This window comes from Nothobranchius furzeri, chromosome 14 (assembly GCF_043380555.1).
Source record: "Nothobranchius furzeri strain GRZ-AD chromosome 14, NfurGRZ-RIMD1, whole genome shotgun sequence".
Classification (NCBI taxonomy): domain Eukaryota; kingdom Metazoa; phylum Chordata; class Actinopteri; order Cyprinodontiformes; family Nothobranchiidae; genus Nothobranchius; species Nothobranchius furzeri.
The window spans coordinates 9,988,203-10,008,255 of record NC_091754.1 but is presented as its reverse complement, the minus strand read 5'-3'; positions in this window follow the sequence as shown (position 1 = coordinate 10,008,255).

Genomic DNA, 20,053 nt, shown 5'->3' with positions numbered 1-20,053 from the left:
AGTTCATCTTTGGTAGTGGGTTCACTCACTCATTTAAAGATATCGGCCAGAGGCAAAATTTGTTTGAACAGCATGTGTAAATGTGTATTAAAATCTCAGATGAAAAAGTATTTTGGATTTTGACGGCTGGAATTGTAAGAAAATCTGATGTTTGTGACCGGCACAGGAAAAACAGAAACTAACTTCCGGTCTAAGCCCTGAGCAGCAGTTGACGTTTCACATGGAGCTCTGCTGAAACAGCTGTAGTAAACAACGCCTGGCTCCGCTGTTTCTGCGTTAGCGTTATAGCAGAGAACAATGTGTCATCAATCAGATGTAGCTTCTGAAGCCTCTACTAGTCCATCAGATTTGTTTTTTCTCTGGGATACGGTGACGAGAACGGATATTAGATTACTGGAGAAGTTCAACCGAACTCCGACCCCGCCAGCTGGATATCACTACCAGAGGTGCAGACATGTTTTAGACCGTTAGACTCAGAAGACCTGCAACCTGATTTGGACATAGAGGAGGATTCTGTTCATCTTCAGAACCAAAATCGGTACAGTTTGTTTACTTTTCTTAAATATTTCATTTCTGTGCTCCACTGGAAGCTCTAAGCTGGCAAGTTTTCAGCTGGTCTTAGCTCCATCAAGTGTCCCAATATAGTTCAGTAATCTACAGTTTTACTGCTGTGTGTATTTATTGACATAACTCTGGAAAATATTTAACCGACAATTTACCAGAATAAATCTTCCTGATGCTGGAGTAACTCCTTAGCTCAACTCGTCGTTTGCACTAATCCAGGATGTCATGGAGGTTTTAATGTTGAAATATAGAGATCATCTTTTAGATTATATCTGTGTGTGTGTGTGTGTGTGTGTGTGTGTATGTGTGTGTGTGTGTGTGTGTGTGTGTGTGTGTGTGTGTGTGTGTGTGTGTGTGTGTGAGTGCGTGCATGCGTCGTAGCTTTCCCAAAGGACTTGTTCTTTCCTTACCGGAGCGAACACGGTTAGTTTTGCTGCAGTCATGCTAACGGGACTCGTCTGGAGTCCAGAAGTAGCGGTGCAGTTCTAGATGGATTTATAGATGTAGGTTATTATTTTATATCAGACCTGTTATTTAAAAATGCGTGTAGGACACAGACACATGGCTCAGACCTTTTGCTGCAGCTGTAAACGCAATTTTACGTAATAATTAGGAGCATCAAAGTAAACAAATAACAGTGATTCACAATACTAGCATCAGCAGCTAGCTTGTTTTACGTGCTGGAGTGACGTATGCGAAACACAGTTCTTCACTGTCTGGAGGAGAGGATTTGGATTTTCTGTAATGATTTATGACAAAAGTCCGTAATAAAATAAAAAACTGGACCCAGTACATGTTTATATAGATAATAAAGTGTAGTTATTTTGCATTTCTACAATTTTAATGCCTTTAACCCTTCACCACTGAAACCAGTTTGTTCATCCCAATCCTCCTAAATAATCCTCCAATCATCCAACTGGAATCCTTAAGGGTCCCGTAACATCCATCCTCTCAGAATAGGCCTTGGGAGCCCAGGTGTTACTAGAACTAATGGTGTCTTCTCACCAGCGTGAGCCTCCAAACTGTGAAGGTTGGTCTCCAAATATGAACTTCAAATTCATGCATTTATCTCCTCTTGTAACACTTTAACATGTTTTAAAAGGCTTGTATCATGATAAGTTACACCTCCCAGACCAAAGATATATAAGATAAAACATTATCATAAACACTGCAGAGACATCATTGTTTAATAAATATAAGTTATTTTCCTGAGCCATTACTTCAGCCAAGATACAGGATGCATGGATTTGATGAAGCCATGCTGTCTTATGCAGTCCTACACACACACACACACACACACACACACACACACACGCACGCACACACGCACGCACACACACACACACACACACACACACACACACACACACAGCAGCAGCAGCATGTTAGAATCATGTAAATGACTAATTTAACTACACTGAACTGCTTTAGTAATAATTTAATCTCTTATTCTGGAATAAAATAAAGAAACAAGCTAAATCATCACATATCTGTGGCATCAAGAAGCATCTTCCGAGTTCAAACAAGGGATGGAGCACAATGTTTACACCTGAACAGTATCAGGATTAACTCACAGAGGCCTGCAGGTCTTCTGTTTTATGAGCAGAGCGCTGACAATCCACTTGCTAGGAGCGCTAAACGTAATTTTGCCGCTTCCGTGCGCGGTAAGGAAACACATTTCAAACACGGAACCGAGTCTGGTTGCCGAACCGAGCAGAATTCTGATGACGTCACACCGGTGCGCGAAGGTGCGGGTTCCAACCCACAGGAGAGGAGGGAGAGAGGAGGTAAACAGCGAGTGGATCACAGGGACTGAACTGATGTTTTTGAGCAAAACTGCGGTAAAAATGGCTGTTTGTCCTCATCATAAAGCGTGTAGCCCCCCCTCCCCGGTTTAGACGTGGCGCTCATGCAGGTGTCTTTTTCTGTTCCGACGCTGCTACACGTAATATTTTTAATTTATTAAGCCTACAATTTATTTTTACTCAGTAACGGATATGATTTAAAATGTAGCGAATTACAATTCTTTTTTAAAAACTTACTCAAGTAAAAGTAAAAGTACAGATTTTAAAAACGACTTAAAAAGTATAAATTTACAAAAAAGCTACTCAATTACAGTAACGTGAGTAAATGCAATTCGTTACTTTCCACCTCTGCAGAAAACAAACCATAAAATGATCCAACAGTGTTACAACACAAACTGATGTTAGTTTATATGTTCTTTAGTAACATCTAAAAGAAGAAATTACATTCCAAATGGATTCAATCTGAATATAATGCAAACATAAACTTTCTGGCTTCAGGAATGCTGCATCCAGATCTAATTTCCTAACTGCTAAACTCGGTTTTGCCCTGAGATCACATTTAGATGCTTATAGGAAACAGAAGCAGCACAGCGGAGCCCTTTGTAGACGTCTTTCTGCATGAAGTTATTGTGAGAGCCAAAACTCCCTTCAGGCTTCTTTTGTTTGACTTCAGCACAGAATGAAAATCTTTTTAATTACACTCTAGAGGACTTTCACTGTTTGTGGCTGTGCAATGTGACCTAATATTCAGTGAGAAATAAAAGTTTTGTGACAGAATGTCCTTGATGAAATGTAACATTTTACAATGCCTGATATCATGTGTTTAAAGCAACATTCAATGGTTTTCCCAACTTTCCCTCCTACTGGTTGAAAGCTGAATTACAACAGTCTTAAAAACCCTGCTGCAGCATGCTGTAGCGCTAACATGAGCAAATGCTAACACGAGTCAACTGGTTCTAAAGAAGCCACAAAGTAAGAAGATCTACGATGTTGGGGGGAAAAATTTCAGTAACAACAAAGCCAGGTCACCATCAGCCCGTGATTTAGTAGCCTCCTTTAGTTCCCTCAGACTAGCGTAGGCTGCGCCCATGTCCACGTTTTAGCTCTTTGCTTTGCCTTCAAAGATATTACTCTGATACTTTTACTTCCAGGTTCTGCCACGATGCCAACAACAAAGCAAAATTCTTCTTAATCCTCCACTGTTTATTGACAGTCAGTGAACTGAAAAAGCTAACTGCCAGTCTTCATATTAGCTACTGGCGCTGTGAACAGCTATTGCCATAATGCAGGTAGAGAAATCCCAGCCAGTTCTCATCAGCAGATAGCTACAGAGTGCTGTCCAATAGGAAGTTGCTAAACATTATGGCTCAGGAATCACTGAAACCAGTTTGAAAGCAACAGATAAAATTGTTGAAAACTTTTCCTGTTGCTTTAATTTGGCAAAATGTTCCTTTATTTTTCTGCTGTTTTAAAAAATTCTCCCAGTTTCACTATCAGTATTGACGACTCTACAGTGCACCCATCTGTACAGGTAAAAAGTCTTTGTGTTATACTAGATGGTACACTTTCATTCCAATCTCACATTAACCATGTTACTCGGGTCGCACATTTCCATCTTTGCAATATCAACAGACTCGGTCCTTTTCTCTCGCCTCATGCTGCTGCAATCCTCATTCATAGTCTTGTAGGGTTAAATGTTGTTGCTTTTAAGCTTAATATATTACCTTTACTTATGACCAATAAACTGTGCTATTCTATATAAATATAGAATATTAACCTGCTTGGTATTTGGATGTTTAATCAGAAGATTCTAGGATTTGTTGTTTTTTCAGTGATCAAACACACTTCGTATTACTGTAATGCAGACAGAGTGTCAGGTTCGTTGGCAGATCTGAAGCGTGACTGAGAGATTCTGTTGCCCAGACGCGGAGTGGTGGAGATAACCGGCGTGGTTATCTCCTGAAGGTTTGGTTAGAAGGTTTTGAGGGCTGGTAAGCCTGGAGACTCGATACAAAGTCTGGTGAGAACGATGACTGAGCAATGAATGAAACGCCGGCACTTCCTTAAGTAGTGTCGGCGTGATGACGTCAGCCGCCACGTTGGTGACAGGAATGATTGGAATGCAATCAGCTGGAGGAGTTCGTGACAGGACCCCCCCCCCTCTAGGGACAGCTCCTGAAGTCCCAGGACGGCGGGCCCAGAAGTCAGTTAGCAGGGCAGAGTCGACAAACGAGCTTGTGGGCTCCCAAGAACGTTCCTCAGGCCCGTACCCCTCCCAGTCCACGGGGTACTGCCAACTGCGTCCCCGGCGGCGAGCGTCCAGAATCCTGCGGACCGTGTAGGTGCGATCCACCTCAACCCCGTGGGGCGGAGGCACCCGGACCGGTGGAGGGTGGAGAAGAGAGGAGATCACCGGCTTAAGCTGGGAGACGTGAAAGACCAGGTGAATCCGGAGAGTAGCCGGGAGGCGCAGATGGCAGGTGACTGGATTGATGACCTCGAGGACAGGGAACGGACCCAGGAAGCGAGGAGTGAGCTTCCGGGAGCCAGCCGGCATCCTCAGGTTAGTGGAGGAGAGCCACACCTGGTCGCCAGACCGGAAGACGGGGCCAGGCCGGTGGCGGCGGCGATGCTGATGGGCATACTCCGTGTTGGCCCGGGTAATGGCCGCACGGGCCCAGATCCAGGCGAGCTGACAGCGGCGGACCAGCGTCTGGGCAGCAGGGAACTCCACCTCGGGCACCTGATGGTCAAACAGAGGAGGCTGATAACCATAAAAGGTCTCGAAGGGAGACAGACTCGTGGCAGAGGAGGTCTGGAGGTTGTGTGACAGCTCCGCCCACAGGAGAAAGCGGGGCCAGGTGGTCGGCTGGGGCGAAGCGAAGCAGCGCAGGTAGCGTCCAAGCTGCTGGTTAGCTCTCTCTGTCCGACCGTTTGTCTGCGGATGGTATCCAGAGGACAGACTGGTGGAAGCACCGACCAGGCGACAGAACGCTTTCCAGAAGCGTGAGACGAACTGGGGTCCTCGGTCGGAAACCACGTCCTGAGGGAAACCATGGAGCCGCACCACCTGTTCCAGGAGCAGTTCGGCCGTCCTCTTGGCTGTGGGGAGGCCGGCTAGGGCCACTAAGTGCACGGCCTTGGAGAAACGGTCCGTGATAGTCAATATGGTGTCCAGGTGGTCGACCGCCGGCAGTCCAGCCCGATGTGTGACCACGGCCGCTTGGGCACAGGGAGAGGCTGCAACTCTCCAGCGCCGGGTCGGTTGGAGGACTTGGAGCGAGCACACACATCACACGCAGCTGTGAACTCGCGGACGTCCTTCCTCATGGACGGCCACCAGAGAGCTCGACGGAGGAACTGGAGGGTACGGGCTTGTCCTTGATGTCCCGCGAGCCGTGAACAATGCCCCCACGTGAGTGCCTCTTGTCAGCAGGAGGCGGGAACGTAGAGACGGTTCGGTGGAGTCTCCGGCGGCGCCGGATCGCCAGGAAGTGCTGCCTGTATGGACTGCTCCAACGGCCATTGGAGGGAGGCCAGGAAGAGTTGAGTTGGTAGAATGGTCCGAGGCTCCGGGGGGCCGGCATCTGGTGCGAAACGCCGAGAGAGAGCGTCCGCCTTGAGGTTCTTGGAGCCGGGTCGGTAGGCGATATGGAAGTGGTACGGCTCGAAAAAGAGGGCCCACCAAGCCTGACGAGGGTTGAGTTGGCGGGCAGACTGTAGATGAATGAGATTCTGGTGGTTGGTCCAGATCAGAAAGGGATCGGTGGTCCCCAGGAGCCACTGCCTCCATTCCTCCAGAGCCCATTTTATAGCCAGCAGCTCTCTGTCGCCGACCCAGTAGTTCTGCTGTGTGGGGGAAAACTTCCGGGAGAAGTAGGCACATGGGTGGAGCTTAGAGTCTGGACCCCGTTGCGAGAGAACGGCTCCCGCTCCCACATCAGAGGCGTCCACCTCCACGACGAAGGGCCGGGTCTGGTCCAGGTGGAGGAGGATAGGTTCCTTAGTGAAACGTCCGACCAGCTCATGGAAAGCACGGACAGCCTCTGGAGTAAGGCGAAAAGGGCGAGGCTGATTGGTGGTTTTGGTGAGTGAGGTCAGTGGCGCTGCGAGGGAGCTGAAGTTGCGTATAAACCTCCGGTAAAAGTTCGAGAAACCCAGGAAGCTTTGCAGCTGCTTCAGGGTCGTGGGTAGAGGCCACTGAGCTACTGCCTGAACCTTCTGGGGGTCCATCTTCAGGCCCCGGGAGGAGATGGTAAAACCCAGGAAGGAGGTGGACTCCTGGTGAAACGCACACTTCTCCAGTTTGCAGTAAAGTCCAAGGTCCAGGAGGCGGGACAGAACAGCTCGAACATGACAGATGTGCTCTTCGGCCGTGCGGGAGTAGATGAGGATGTCATCTAGATAAACAAAGACCCAGCGGCCCAACATGTCTCTCAGCACATCTGTAATGAACCGCTGGAAGACGGCAGGGCTGTTGCAGAGGCCAAAAGGCATCACCAGATATTCATAGTGGCCAGTGGGCGTGATAAAAGCGGTCTTCCACTCCTCACCTTCCTTAATACGGATGAGGTTATAGGCGCTCCGCAGATCCAGTTTAGTAAACACTGCGGCTTGTGTGATGGTGTCCAGGGCGGTGCCCATGAGAGGGAGAGGGTGACGGTCCCTGATTGTTATTTTATTTAACCCTCGATAGTCTATGCAGGGCCGGAGATCCCCCTCCTTCTTCTTTACAAAGAAAAACCCCACGGCCCCGGGGGATGTTGAGGGACGGATGAATCCCTTCTGGATAGGGCTGTAGCGAAGCCTCGACGAAGTCGACGGCTCGATTCTAAAAATTTGTCGACGTCAGATCCGGAAGTCGACGCACCGCGCCCACTTGTTGCATCCCCAGGAGTTTGTAAATAGAGGAGGAATCTGCCTGTTCTTCCTCTAGTTCGCCCTCTTCTCCGCCTTCACTAACATCTCCGCCAAATACCGAAGACCCGGAACAACGTCCGTCCACTACTAGGTTATTCTCCTGTTTTGCCCCTTCGTCTCCCGGCAACGGACAACAACTTCCGGGGTCAGATGCGCTGCTTCGTGTCTATCGCAGATGTAGAAAATCACCGGGAGCGCTTCTCCCTTAATAAAGGAGCTTCTTTCAGACATGAGGAGAGCTGTTTTGGTGGTAGCAGTCTCTCCTCCGTGCTGGTCTGTTTGCTGCTGGGTGTTTTTGGTTTATTTAAACTTGGTAACTTGAACTTAATGTTGGTAAAGCTACTGTTAGCATCTTCGCTAACAGCTTCTTGCGTTGGGATAAGCTGTTACGTTTTGGTTTAGAGTTCATCTTTTTTGTGGTGTAGATCTCCCTTTTATTACATTTAGTGTTGTGGGTTTTCGGTTTAGTGTAAAATACCACCTGAGTTTGGTTTAACCCGTAAGACCACTTGCCTCACGCACATAAGTGACCAAAACAAAGCAGCATGGAGACACTCCATCTTCTACCACCTCTCAGGCAGCAGCCTGCACTCCCAAGTTCTACACGTCATCAGAACATAACCAACTAACACAATAAACGCAGTGTTATACAAAATGGAAGGCCTGTAGTGTTTATTCTCTTACAGTAAGAATTTATCAATTTTTTTTGAGGAATTTATTTGAGATTTTCTGGTTTTTGTTAATTGTGCAATAGAAAAATAATCATTAGATTAATTTTCTAAATAGTCATTAGAATAGTCGACTATTCGATAAAATAATCGTCAGAATAATCGTTTTAAAAATAATCGTTTACCCCCAGCCCTACTTCTGGAGTGCATCAGTTATATAATTGTCCATAGCCCGGGTCTCCGCCGGAGAGAGGGAGAACAGGCGACCCCGAGGGGGGGTGGTGCCGGGCTGGAGCCTGATCTCCAGGTCGTAGGGTCGGTGAGGAGGTAACCTGGTAGTGGGTTCTTTAGCGAAGACCTGAGCGAGGTCGTGGTATTGAGGAGGGACGAGCGTCAGGTCTACGTCTGTGGGAGGGGCTGCTCCAGTCCGAGGTGCAGGGGAGCCCCGGTGGTTATGGCAACCCGTGCCCCAGGCCAGGACTTTACTGGTGGACCAGGAGATGTGAGGCTCGTGGCGGCAGAACCAGGAATGACCCAGGATGAGAGGCGTAGCCGGTAGGGGTTGTACGAACTAGTCGACTAGTCGACTTCACGGGTCTGTAGTGACTTTTTATGCCTGTCATCAACTAGTCGCTGTCACGTGATAATGACTGACAAGATGCAGTCCTCGGAAAAGGCAGCAGGTGATGAGCCCCTGCGCGTCTGGATCGAGGCGGAGGCGACGCACTGTGCGGTACTGACACCGGCGGTAAAACGGACATTTAACCAAACTGTGACGTTTTCCCTCTTGCAATTTAACCTTCCCCTCGCCCCCATCCTAATCTTAACCAGTTTGCGCATGCAAAGCTCCGATCGTTGACGTGCGCTCCAGACATTGCGTCCTGAGCACCGCCAAATCAGGTGTCACCACCTCAAAAACAAATTAAACACGCGATCGTTCATGTCGGCTCATTTCCTTTCATGTTTTCTGTCTGTTATTTGTGCCTGATGCGTTTCGCTGCTGCGGAGCGAGGCACATCACCTGTTGTCCTCCGGTGACGCACCCCCAAGATTCCACTATCTCCACTCCGCTCCGCTCCGGCATGAACTCCGCAGCAAAAATGGTCCCGTTGTAGTCGGCCGGCGAGCAGCGGCACATGTTCTACAATAAAATGTTTTATTTTATTTTAATTACCTTAAAAGACTCAAAGTCTCTTTTTACACTTTATATTCATTTAATCAGGATCGTTGTCAAGTCGACGCCAGAAACAATGAAACACAACTTGAATATCAGATGAACAACAAGGCTTTATTCAACCGGCATTTATACAAGTTATCAATCATGAACAAAACATTTCTCTTACCGTTGCTTATGGGTGGAGAGCTGAACACCCCAGTTAGAAAACGTAATCCATGATAGGTGAAGAACTGAACACATGTAATCCATGAACCTCGTCAGGTAGAATCCTTCAAGCAGCTCTAACCACCTGAGCTCTGCTCTGCTCCTTATACATCCACTGATGTGCGTGCAAAGCTGCACACCTCCACCATGATTACCCTTGATTACATCCTCATGATCACATTATGTTCGGCTCTACCATGATTACCCTTGATTACATCCTCATGATAGGTGTGATTGACAAACAGTAGTGATCAATAACTTATATAAAGCAATTATACAACAGATGACAAGTTCATTTTTATTACATTCCACTCTTGAACTTTTCATCTAATTTATGTAACATCATGGATCCATCACCATTTCCCCATCAAAACCAACGTCATTTATAACATACCTTGTAGTTCCACTTTAATTTTCATTGTAGTCTTTGCATTATTACCCAATTTATTTCTCTTCTTAATCGAATAACATACCAACAAATAATAAGATTACACAATGTTAGAATGCTGATTATAATTAATGCTGCAATCATAGGTGGAATTAGCACTTTATTAGCGGTACTCGACATGCCTGTAAATATATCCCACCAATGATGAGCGGAAGCCTGTTCAATCAATGTAGCAACATGTTTTATTTCCCCTTGTGCCACAAGAGTAGACACCATGAGCCTGGAAAGGTTGGACCTATGGGAGTCAATCAATTTTGCCACTTCAGTGGAACCATCCAATGCGCATTTGAATCGTTCCAGTGAGAGTGTCCAAGGGGAGTGTAAAACCTCCCATTGTATCTTAGTCAGCCGACTAGATACAGTGTAATTACTCAACCAATAGGTCACGTTATTCCATTCCCACATATGTATACCCTTGAGACAACCTGACAAGGGAACTGAAGGTACCTGTGGGGAATTGGTCATTGTAGCCACGCATAAGGTGTTAGGACCCACCTGCCAAAACTGTTCCTCTGGGGGTGTGACCTTCCAATCACAGAGTACGACCCTTGAATCAGTGAAACATGGATTGCTATGTCCTTTTACCAATGGGCAGGCTAAACCCTTATCAGTCTCATCACAGTGTTTTACTTCATATGTTCGATTTGTTTTAACATCCCACCACTCTCCACTAACATGGAGATACCAAAACCCTTTAGTGGTTATCACCGGCAGTATCTGATATCTACACACAGTCATTACTGATGTCATATTATACTGATCCCAGTATCCAGTACACATAGATTTATTACAAATCGTCATTTCTGCATGTGGCTGTAGCCATAATGAACTACTGATGTTCCATAATGTTCGCCATGCATGATAGTTATTACTCATTACCTGTATTTGAAACCTATTTCTTTGTGTCTCAGCATGAATAGTCTGCAAGGAACAGACTGTCCAATTACCTATGTGTGACAAATTATGCAATGCATCATAAGTTTCATTCCAAAGCTTTAGATTCCATTTAAATACACTTTTCCACACATCACTTCCTTCTAACTGACTAGATACAGTCGAAGGCATCCATCTTGCAGTCTTGGTGACAGCTTGTGCGGTGTATTCTCCAGTGTTGGACAGCATAGTTTGTGTTACCTCATTGTCTGCTGTGTTAGCCAGACCATACAAAGTTCCAGTTCCTCCTAGCACGGTGTCATACCATGCTCGCCTCCTCCTGTTGCAAGGCGGAATAGGAGGGAATTTCACAGTCCATCGCACATATTCGGCTACCCTTATTTGTCCCATTTGTTGACAAGTGTGAACCAGGGGAGCTACAGCTGTCTGCGTAGCTCTAGCTGTGTCGGGCAGCACCCAGAATATGTACAAATAGGCGTGTCCTCCTGTAATTACAGTTCCATTCCTGATCCAGAAATCATGATCAACCTTCATACTCCAATTTGTGCCATTTTGTATGCAAGTACCATTCCCCTGATGGTATGCACAGATGCGCGCTGCAGAATTAAAGGTTACTGTTGATCCTTGAACCAACACCCCCGGGCTGATCACCCTTCCTCGGAATTTAAGACATCCTCTACACCGGTACATCTTACCGGTAGATGTTAAGTTTCCCAAGTAGCAAGCGTCATTTGCTCTGCATGTGAATGTGCCTTGAGTGCGGTTGGACATACTGTTAACCAATTTCAGATGGCCCATGACCCCTTCTTCCAACACTTGTCCTTCCGTGAGCCCCCAACAGAAATGTGCCCTCAGTGCGATGACAGCGAGGACATGGAGGACGATGACCAAACATCCAACACCACCAGGTCCGCGGAGCCCATCCATCGCCTCGACAAGGGTTCAATCCTTTTGTAGGGGAAGGGGACCCAGTCAACCACCGTCACTCAGACATCCGCCTATGGGATACATACAAAACTGCAGATAGAATGACAAGCATTAATTTTCTCTCCTGTAACATTTGTTTATCGGAATATTAATCCATTTTTCCTCTCCGGGGAACAATACACTTACCACAGCATCTTTTCCCTGTGCAATAATCTCTCCAGCTCTGGGAGGACCATTGAGCTGCTCCACCCACACTTTTGCCCCCGCAGTAAAGTCTGATGATCCAAACCCAGTTTCACCCCTCTGAGTGATAATGGTAGGTTTAGTAATCTCTTCAACTTTGGACATTACACACCGTTTGATTACTAACTGAGCTATCTTGTCTCCTTTTTCCAGTACCAACGGTTCTTGACCTGTATGCTGACACACCACACCTATTTCCCCTTGATAGTCTGAGTCTATTACCCCAGCTAAAATGGTTAGACCCCTCAAAGCTAAACCACTTCTTGGACACACATGAGCATAAGTTCCTGGTGGACATTGAATTCCCAATCCTGTTTTTACCACTGTCACTTTATTGGTTACTAAAGTGATGCTTTCCAAGATTTTAAGATCTAATCCCACAGAGCCCGCAGTTGCTCTAACAGGGAGTTCTGCCTCAGAGGTTAGTTTCCACATTCGTATAGGAGGGTCAGTAGAAGTTGTTTCCCTTCCTGCCCTGGCAACCATTAGCATCAGTGGAGTAACTCCATCCCCCACGGGTCTGTTATTTAACTGATGTACTGCCCTAGTCAGATTTTCTCTCCATTTGTCCAAAGAATTAGTAACCGATAGTTTCCTTAGTTTCTCTTTCAGTAACCCATTCATTCTCTCAATGAGTCCACTAGCTTTCGGGTGATATGCTACATGATAGATCCATTCTACCGCGTTGTTCTCTGCCCATTCTTTGATCTTATTTCCAGTGAAATGGGTACCATTATCAGTCTGAACCTGCAAAGGTAGTCCATAATAGGTCTCTATTAATGACAGACATTTCAATGTAGCCTCCTGATTGGCGTTATGACACGGATGCACCACCAGTACCCCTGACACCGTATCCACGGCTGTGCATGCATACTTACAGTTTTTACTTTTTGGCAATGGTCCAATGAAATCAATCTGCCAACACTGTCCCGCTTGTTTACCTCGATGTATCTGTCCCTGTATATGTCGAGGGATTCTCTTTTTCTGATGTTGACAAGGTTCACAATCTTCTATGGCAGTTTTAATATCATCAATGATGAGATCTATTCCTCTGTCCCTCGCCCATTTCAATGTTCCCTGCACACCCCAATGTCCAGCAGTAACGTGAGCCCATTTGGCTAATCCAGGACTTGATTGTCTTACAGCCTGAATTTTCACTATCTTATCTACAGTCTGATTATGCAGGGATTCAGGATCATTGTTATTAGTATGAGCATCCACATGTAATACTGACACAGGAATATTTTGGCATTTCTCCCAAATGTCCTTCCATAGGTCAGCTCCCCAAACCTCTTTTGAATGTATCTTCCATTGTGTAGCATGCCAAGTTGGCATCCAAGTTAACATTCCTTGGGCTACTGACCAGGAGTCAGTATAAATACTTACTCCCTGCACCCCAGCCGCCATTATTACCATGTGTACTGCTTTCAACTCCGCCCATTGACTACTCTTTCCTGTCCCTGTGAGTTCCATAACTTGTTGTGTACCAGGGTTAAATGCCCCAGCCTTCCATTTCCTGGTTCCTGCCACATATTGACAGGAACCATCAGTGAACCAGGCTCGCTCCTGCTGCTCTGGGGTGAGTTCGCTCCATCTTACCCCCAGTTTCACAGGAGAATCCTGGATTGGTTTTACCTCAAAAGGCACTTCATCCATTTCTGGAACGTCTGCCACTTGCTCGTGGAGCATTGATACTCCTTTTTCTCCTGGTTTCATTCTCTCAGAAACATACCACTTCCATTTTATGATGCTAGCCTCTTGAGCTACCCCTATGCGGTGAGTTGTAGGATTGCTCATGACCCAAGTTAGAATGGGTATATGTGTTCTCATCATTACTTCATGCCCCACAGTTTGGGCTTCTGTTTCCAACAAAGCCCAATAACATGCCAACAACTGTTTTTCAAATGGAGTATATCTCTGTCCTGCATCAGGAAATTTCCTAGACCAAAAACCCAAAGATTTTCTGCACCTATCTTGTTTTTGCCACAAACTCCAGTTAGCATAATCATTTACTGCAGAAACCTGTAACTCCACTGGTCCTGACAACATCTTCCCCAAAGAAACAGCTTGTTGGATGACCTCTTTAGCTAGTTCAAATGACTGTTGTTGATCAGGCCCCCATTCAAACTGCTCCTTCTTCCAAGTGCATCTGTACAGAGGCTGCAAGATCTGTCCTAAATGAGGTATGTGGTGTCTCCAGAACCCAAACAACCCAATATACCGCTGAGCATCTGTCTTATTCTGTGGTATTGGGAACCGTGCTATTTTCTCTTTAGCTTTAGTTGTTATTTCTCTTTCCCCTCTATTCCAGATAATTCCCAAGAACTTCACTGACTGTGCAGATCCCTGCACTTTCGCTGGATTTATCTCCCATCCCTGATTCTTCATACGTGTTATCAGAAGTGGGAGCAATTGCTCAACCTCTTCTTTAGTGTTTCCCTGAATCATGATGTCATCAATGTAGTGTGATAGCAATATGCCTGATGGGATCTTTAAAGTCGACAGATTTTCAGCCACTATCCTATGACAGATTGTGGGTGAATGCAAATACCCTTGTGGTAATCTGGTGAAGGTACTGTCTTCCTTCCCATGTAAAGGCAAACTGTTCCATCTTGTCCTCAGGGATAGGTATGGTAAAGAAAGCATTGGCCAAATCTATCACCGCATACCATGTACCAGAGTGATGCTGCACCCTTTCCACAATCGTGATAACATCCGGAACCGCAGACGTTAAAGGAGGAGTATGTTTATTCAGCGCTCTATAATCCACAGTCATTCTCCATGAACCATCTGATTTCTTCACTGGCCATAAGGGATTATTCCACCGTGTGGTGCATGTTTTCAAAACTCCTGCCTCCAGATATTCTTTAATAGTGTCCGTAATTTCTTTCTGACCCCCAGGCAACCGGTATTGTTTTTGTGATACCACCTGTGTTGCTTCAGGAATGGGAAAAGGTGTCATTTTGACCTTGCCTACCAAAATGGTGTGGATTCTGTTTATACCAAAACAAAATCGACCATGTTTCAGATGAAGAGTCATTCCGGCCAATATATCCATTCCAATAATCCATTCCTTTGCAGGAGCCACTACTACACTGTAATTTCTAATAGGTTGATTTCCTATTTTTAAGGGCAAAGTTACTCCCTTTCTTACTAACATCTGCCCCCCAAGTCCAGTCAAAGGTACAATGTTTCCCTTTATTTTATCAGGATTGCCATGAATTACCGAAGCCTCCGCCCCAGTGTCAACCAATGCCATTACTGTCTGTACTGATTTTTTCCAATAAATCTGTAATTCCACATGTGGTCTGATATCATTTATTGACCATCCTGAGGCACTGGCAACAACCCGAGCTTGACCTTCATCCTATTCATCATCATGTTCCCTTCGGTGCTGTTTTTCCTTTCTACGCTTCACTGCCGCCACCTGATAACACTCATCTGAACTCTCCTCCTCTGAAGATTCCTTGGGAGGGGCGGAAGGTTCAGCAGGCTTCGACGCCACCTCCCTGATCACATTCTGCAATATTCCAGCCAATTCTGACACAGACATCCTGTCGTCCTTTTCAGGACAATGTCTGAACTGACAATGGACCTTCAGTCCCATTTGTCTGCATTTCTCCATCAATGCATTAGTGGGCAATCCATCAATCTCCTCAAACGGCACTCCCGCTTGTCGCAGTGCCCTCCACAGATCTGTTCTAGAGGGGCCCATTGCCCCCCCTTTACGACCCCTTGAACGTGGATCAATCCTGGGTTTATTTTCAGTTCTAGCTCCCTCTCTCCTCGTCTCAGACCAATCACCCAGCGTGGTGAGTTCGCCAAGACGATCTTTTATTGCGGCAAAAGTCTGGTCTGCCGCGCCAAACAACAAGCTGGTCACCATGGGTTTATAATGTGGTGGGGCATGTCTGATGAGGTGATCTCTAGTTGCCTTAGAGATGTTACCGTCCACCACTCCAGCTCCCCCGTTTCGAGCCACTTGCTCTCTAATAGTGAGTCTGGTGGGCCGCTGAATGGCATCTCTCACTGTCTGCCATTGCCCTTTAATCTCAGACCAGTCCGCCGTGGTAGGATAGATTACATGACATGCCAGAGCATATGCATCCCCCACATTGAAATCTTCATCAGCTGGCAATGCCCGGACTGTAGCCTGGTATTCAGCATTTATCTGTGCATCAGTACTTAATCCTGAAAATCTCATGGCATCACCGGCATCTATGGCTATATCACACGCGCCATCCTCCATAAGGCGATTAAGCCAGGAGTCAGTTGGTTCGCCTGGGCGCTGTTTCAGCTTCCCATTCATGTGATTTAACTCATCTTGTGAATAATCCTCTAGCGTTGTTAGCAGCCTAGGGGCGGGTTGTGGCTGCTGTTGTAACATCCTTCTTATATTACCCGCCTCATCGAGTTCCGGCCGTCCCTGATCATCCACCATATCTACCAGTATTGGTGGAATAATTTGCTGTTCTCGCCGACGCCTAGTAATAGGTCTTTGTTCTGACATCTTTATCCCCTGTAATGATGGATACAAGGGCTGAGGTGGTGGGTCAGGTTTAATCGCCCACTCCTCCTCCTCATCATCCCCCCAAAGGTCCCCGTTCCATTTCTCCGGGTCCCAATCTTCACCAACATTCTTTACAAACGCCCGGATCTGAGCAGGACCTGTTCTACGAGGTCGCTTCTTTTCCTTCCTGTGCGCTCGAGACACAAAAGTCAGCGTTTTATCCAAAACATTCTGAGCATGCTTTAGCTCTTTCCCCATCACACACACTCTCTGCTCAAACTCTGAGCATGATTTTTCAACTTCTTCAGCATGGATTTTCTCCTGCGCCGCTCGCTCTCCACAACTGCTCAATTCTAACTCCTGTTTTTTCCATGCTTCTGCAAAAAGCCACATCATATCTCTCACTCCTGCCAGCGGCGCTTTTTCTTTAACTTCTATCCGCGTCAAACGGTCCAGCACCACGGCGGGGCTGACCACTCCATTTAACTCTCCCCACGGCCCAGGGCGTCCACCGCGCTGCCTTAACATATCACCAATGGTTCGGAACTCCTCCGTTTCCCAGCCGGGAATCGGCACGGGAATCGGCGTTCCCTCCCCAGAAGCACTCGGCTCCTTTTTGCTTCTCCAAAAACACTTCATTGTTGCTGGAATAGCTTGACTGATCCTGTTCGTGACGCCAAAAAATGTTCTACAATAAAATGTTTTATTTTATTTTAATTACCTTAAAAGACTCAAAGTCTCTTTTTACACTTTATATTTATTTAATCAGGATCGTTGTCAAGTCGACGCCAGAAACAATGAAACACAACTTGAATATCAGATGAACAACAAGGCTTTATTCAACCGGCATTTATACAAGTTATCAATCATGAACAAAACATTTCTCTTACCGTTGCTTATGGGTGGAGAGCTGAACACCCCAGTTAGAAAACGTAATCCATGATAGGTGAAGAACTGAACACATGTAATCCATGAACCTCGTCAGGTAGAATCCTTCAAGCAGCTCTAACCACCTGAGCTCTGCTCTGCTCCTTATACATCCACTGATGTGCGTGCAAAGCTGCACACCTCCACCATGATTACCCTTGATTACATCCTCATGATCACATTATGTTCGGCTCTACCATGATTACCCTTGATTACATCCTCATGATAGGTGTGATTGACAAACAGTAGTGATCAATAACTTATATAAAGCAATTATACAACAGATGACAAGTTCATTTTTATTACAGCGCTCCGCTGTTTTAGCGGTCAGTAGATCTTTTAGAACTGCAGTTCAAAGGTAACTCATGAGGTGAATATATATGAACCCAGGTAGCAGTTTTTCTTTAGGATTTAGAGGAGATGCAGGAAGATAATAAACAGGCAGGACAGAAAAATAGTCAAATAAAAACAAGTTAGTTTTTGTACCTGGTGGTTGCCACAAACAGACACCATTGAAGGTAATCAGAAGTGAGGAACAGAAAATGAAATAATTATTTTAATGTTTAGAGCAGCAGGAAAGGCTGCAGGCGCATCAGTGAGTTTGCGGCCGCTGCGCAGGGGGAGGGGGGAGAGGACTGATGCAGAAACTACCGTTGTTAAAAGAGATGTGTTAACTTAGAAAATGTGGGCGCAATTTTAATTGTCAAAAACTCCAGCGAACCTACCCCCACCCCCCACCCCCCCGCCACCGCTTCCGGCGTATGACGTCATCAACGACTAGTCGAAGTCGACTCGACTTTCATTACTTGACTGTTGACTTTAAAAAAAATAAAGTCGTGCAGGCCCTAGTAGCCGGAGCCTGGATGACCAGGAAGTGGAGGGTCTCCCGGTGTTGGTCAATAGTCATGTGGAGACCCTGAGTTCGGTGGGTGAGAGGGTACGGCATGATGGGCCGGCCGTCCACAGAGGTCACGGGAATGGGTCGGTCGAGGGCGGTGAGGGGTATCTTGAGCCGAGTAACCAGTCCATGATTGATAAAACACTCCGCAGCCCCAGTGTCTAAAAGTGCCTCCAGTCTGGTCGGGCCTTGGTCCAGGTGGAGAGAGACTGGGAGAGTGGTTCGGTGTGGAGCCGGAAAAGTGGAGAGTCCGGGCGGGACAGCTCCTACTCCGACCCGGAGGGACCTTTTCCCGGCCGTTTTGGGCACGTGCCACGGTGGTGACCCAAATCCCTACAGTAAGCGCATCTTCCATCCTGGTAGCGCCGTGCCCATTCCTCAGGGGGAAGATGTCCGAGCTGCATCGCCTCCTCCGTCGGTTGGTGAGCCGGCCGGCAGGGTGACGTCCTGTGTGTACGGGGGCTGACATGGTGCTCGGCCGGTTCAGGATGCAGCGGTCCAGTTGGAGAGCCAGATCCACTGCCAGGTCCAGGGAGGTTGGGACCTCGTGCCCGATCATGCCCTCCCGGATTCTCGGTGACAGTCCCTCCAGGTAAACGGCCTTTAGGGCGGCGTCATCACACCTCAACCGAGCTGCTGTCGTCCGGAAGCGAGAGGTGTACTGAGCCGCCGTCTGGGAGCCCTGGCGAAGCTGAAGCAGCCGCGTCTCGTCCGAGACCTCGCTGCTGGGGTGCGCAAAAGTCTTTTTCATCTCCTTTACAAAAGTCTCATAGTCATTGCAGGCAGGAGATTTCTGATTGTAAAGAGCCGCCGCCCATTCACCTGCTCGACCTGTCAGCAGTGAGGTCAGCAGGGCGACACGAGAGCAGGATGTGGGGTAGCGTGCCGGCTGGCACTCAAAAGTCATGGCCAGGGTCGCCAACATGCCCTCCGGGGATCCCCTGGTTCCGTCCCACTTCTCTGGAAGGCTGAGGCGTGGTTCCATCCTGTCAGAAACAGCTGCGGTCTGACGTTGCAGAGCGGTGGTCAGCTGGAGAACTAGCTCGGTGAGTGACTCGATCTTGGTGGCTTGGCGATCAGCTACGGCACGGAGCTGGTTCATTTCTGCCGTATGCTGATCCAAGGTTGCGCGCTGTTGAGCCACTTCGACACGCAGACGCGCGAACTCCGCTGGGTCAACTTGGGGCTCAGTCATCCAGTCAGGTTCGTTGGCAGATCTGAAGCGTGACTGAGAGATTCTGTTGCCCAGACGCGGAGTGGTGGAGATAACCGGCGTGGTTATCTCCTGAAGTTTTGGTTAGAAGGTTTTGAGGGCTGGTAAGCCTGGAGACTCGATACAAAGTCTGGTGAGAACGATGACCGAGCAATGAATGAAACGCCGGCACTTCCTTAAGTAGTGTCGGCGTGATGACGTCAGTCGCCACTTTGGTGGCAGGAATGATTGGAATGTAATCAGCTGGAGGAGTTCGTGACACAGAGTCAGGTTTATAAAAGATAAGAAATTTATTTTCTAAACAAATAAAAACATGACAAGTTAACTAAGACTACTGTGATGGATGAATCTAAGTGGATGGGATGTGATCTATGGTGATTGAATGGTGTGTGTTTATCAGAACCTTGTATCTAGAATAACTGAATTCTGGATGTGGAAAAAGAATTTGGTTTGCATTAAACTATGAAGTTGGCTCTTATCAAAACAGCATCACACGCAATCTTCCTGTGTTCTACGTACCCCTGAGGACACTCCCTTTCCGATCCGAGATATCGGGGCGGGGCCGGGTCGGGTCGGGTGACCCCATTGTACCCGTTTCTGAATAGCTGAAGGAACCATTTTGCTGTGTCAGCTGTGGGCAGCTTTTAACTTGTCG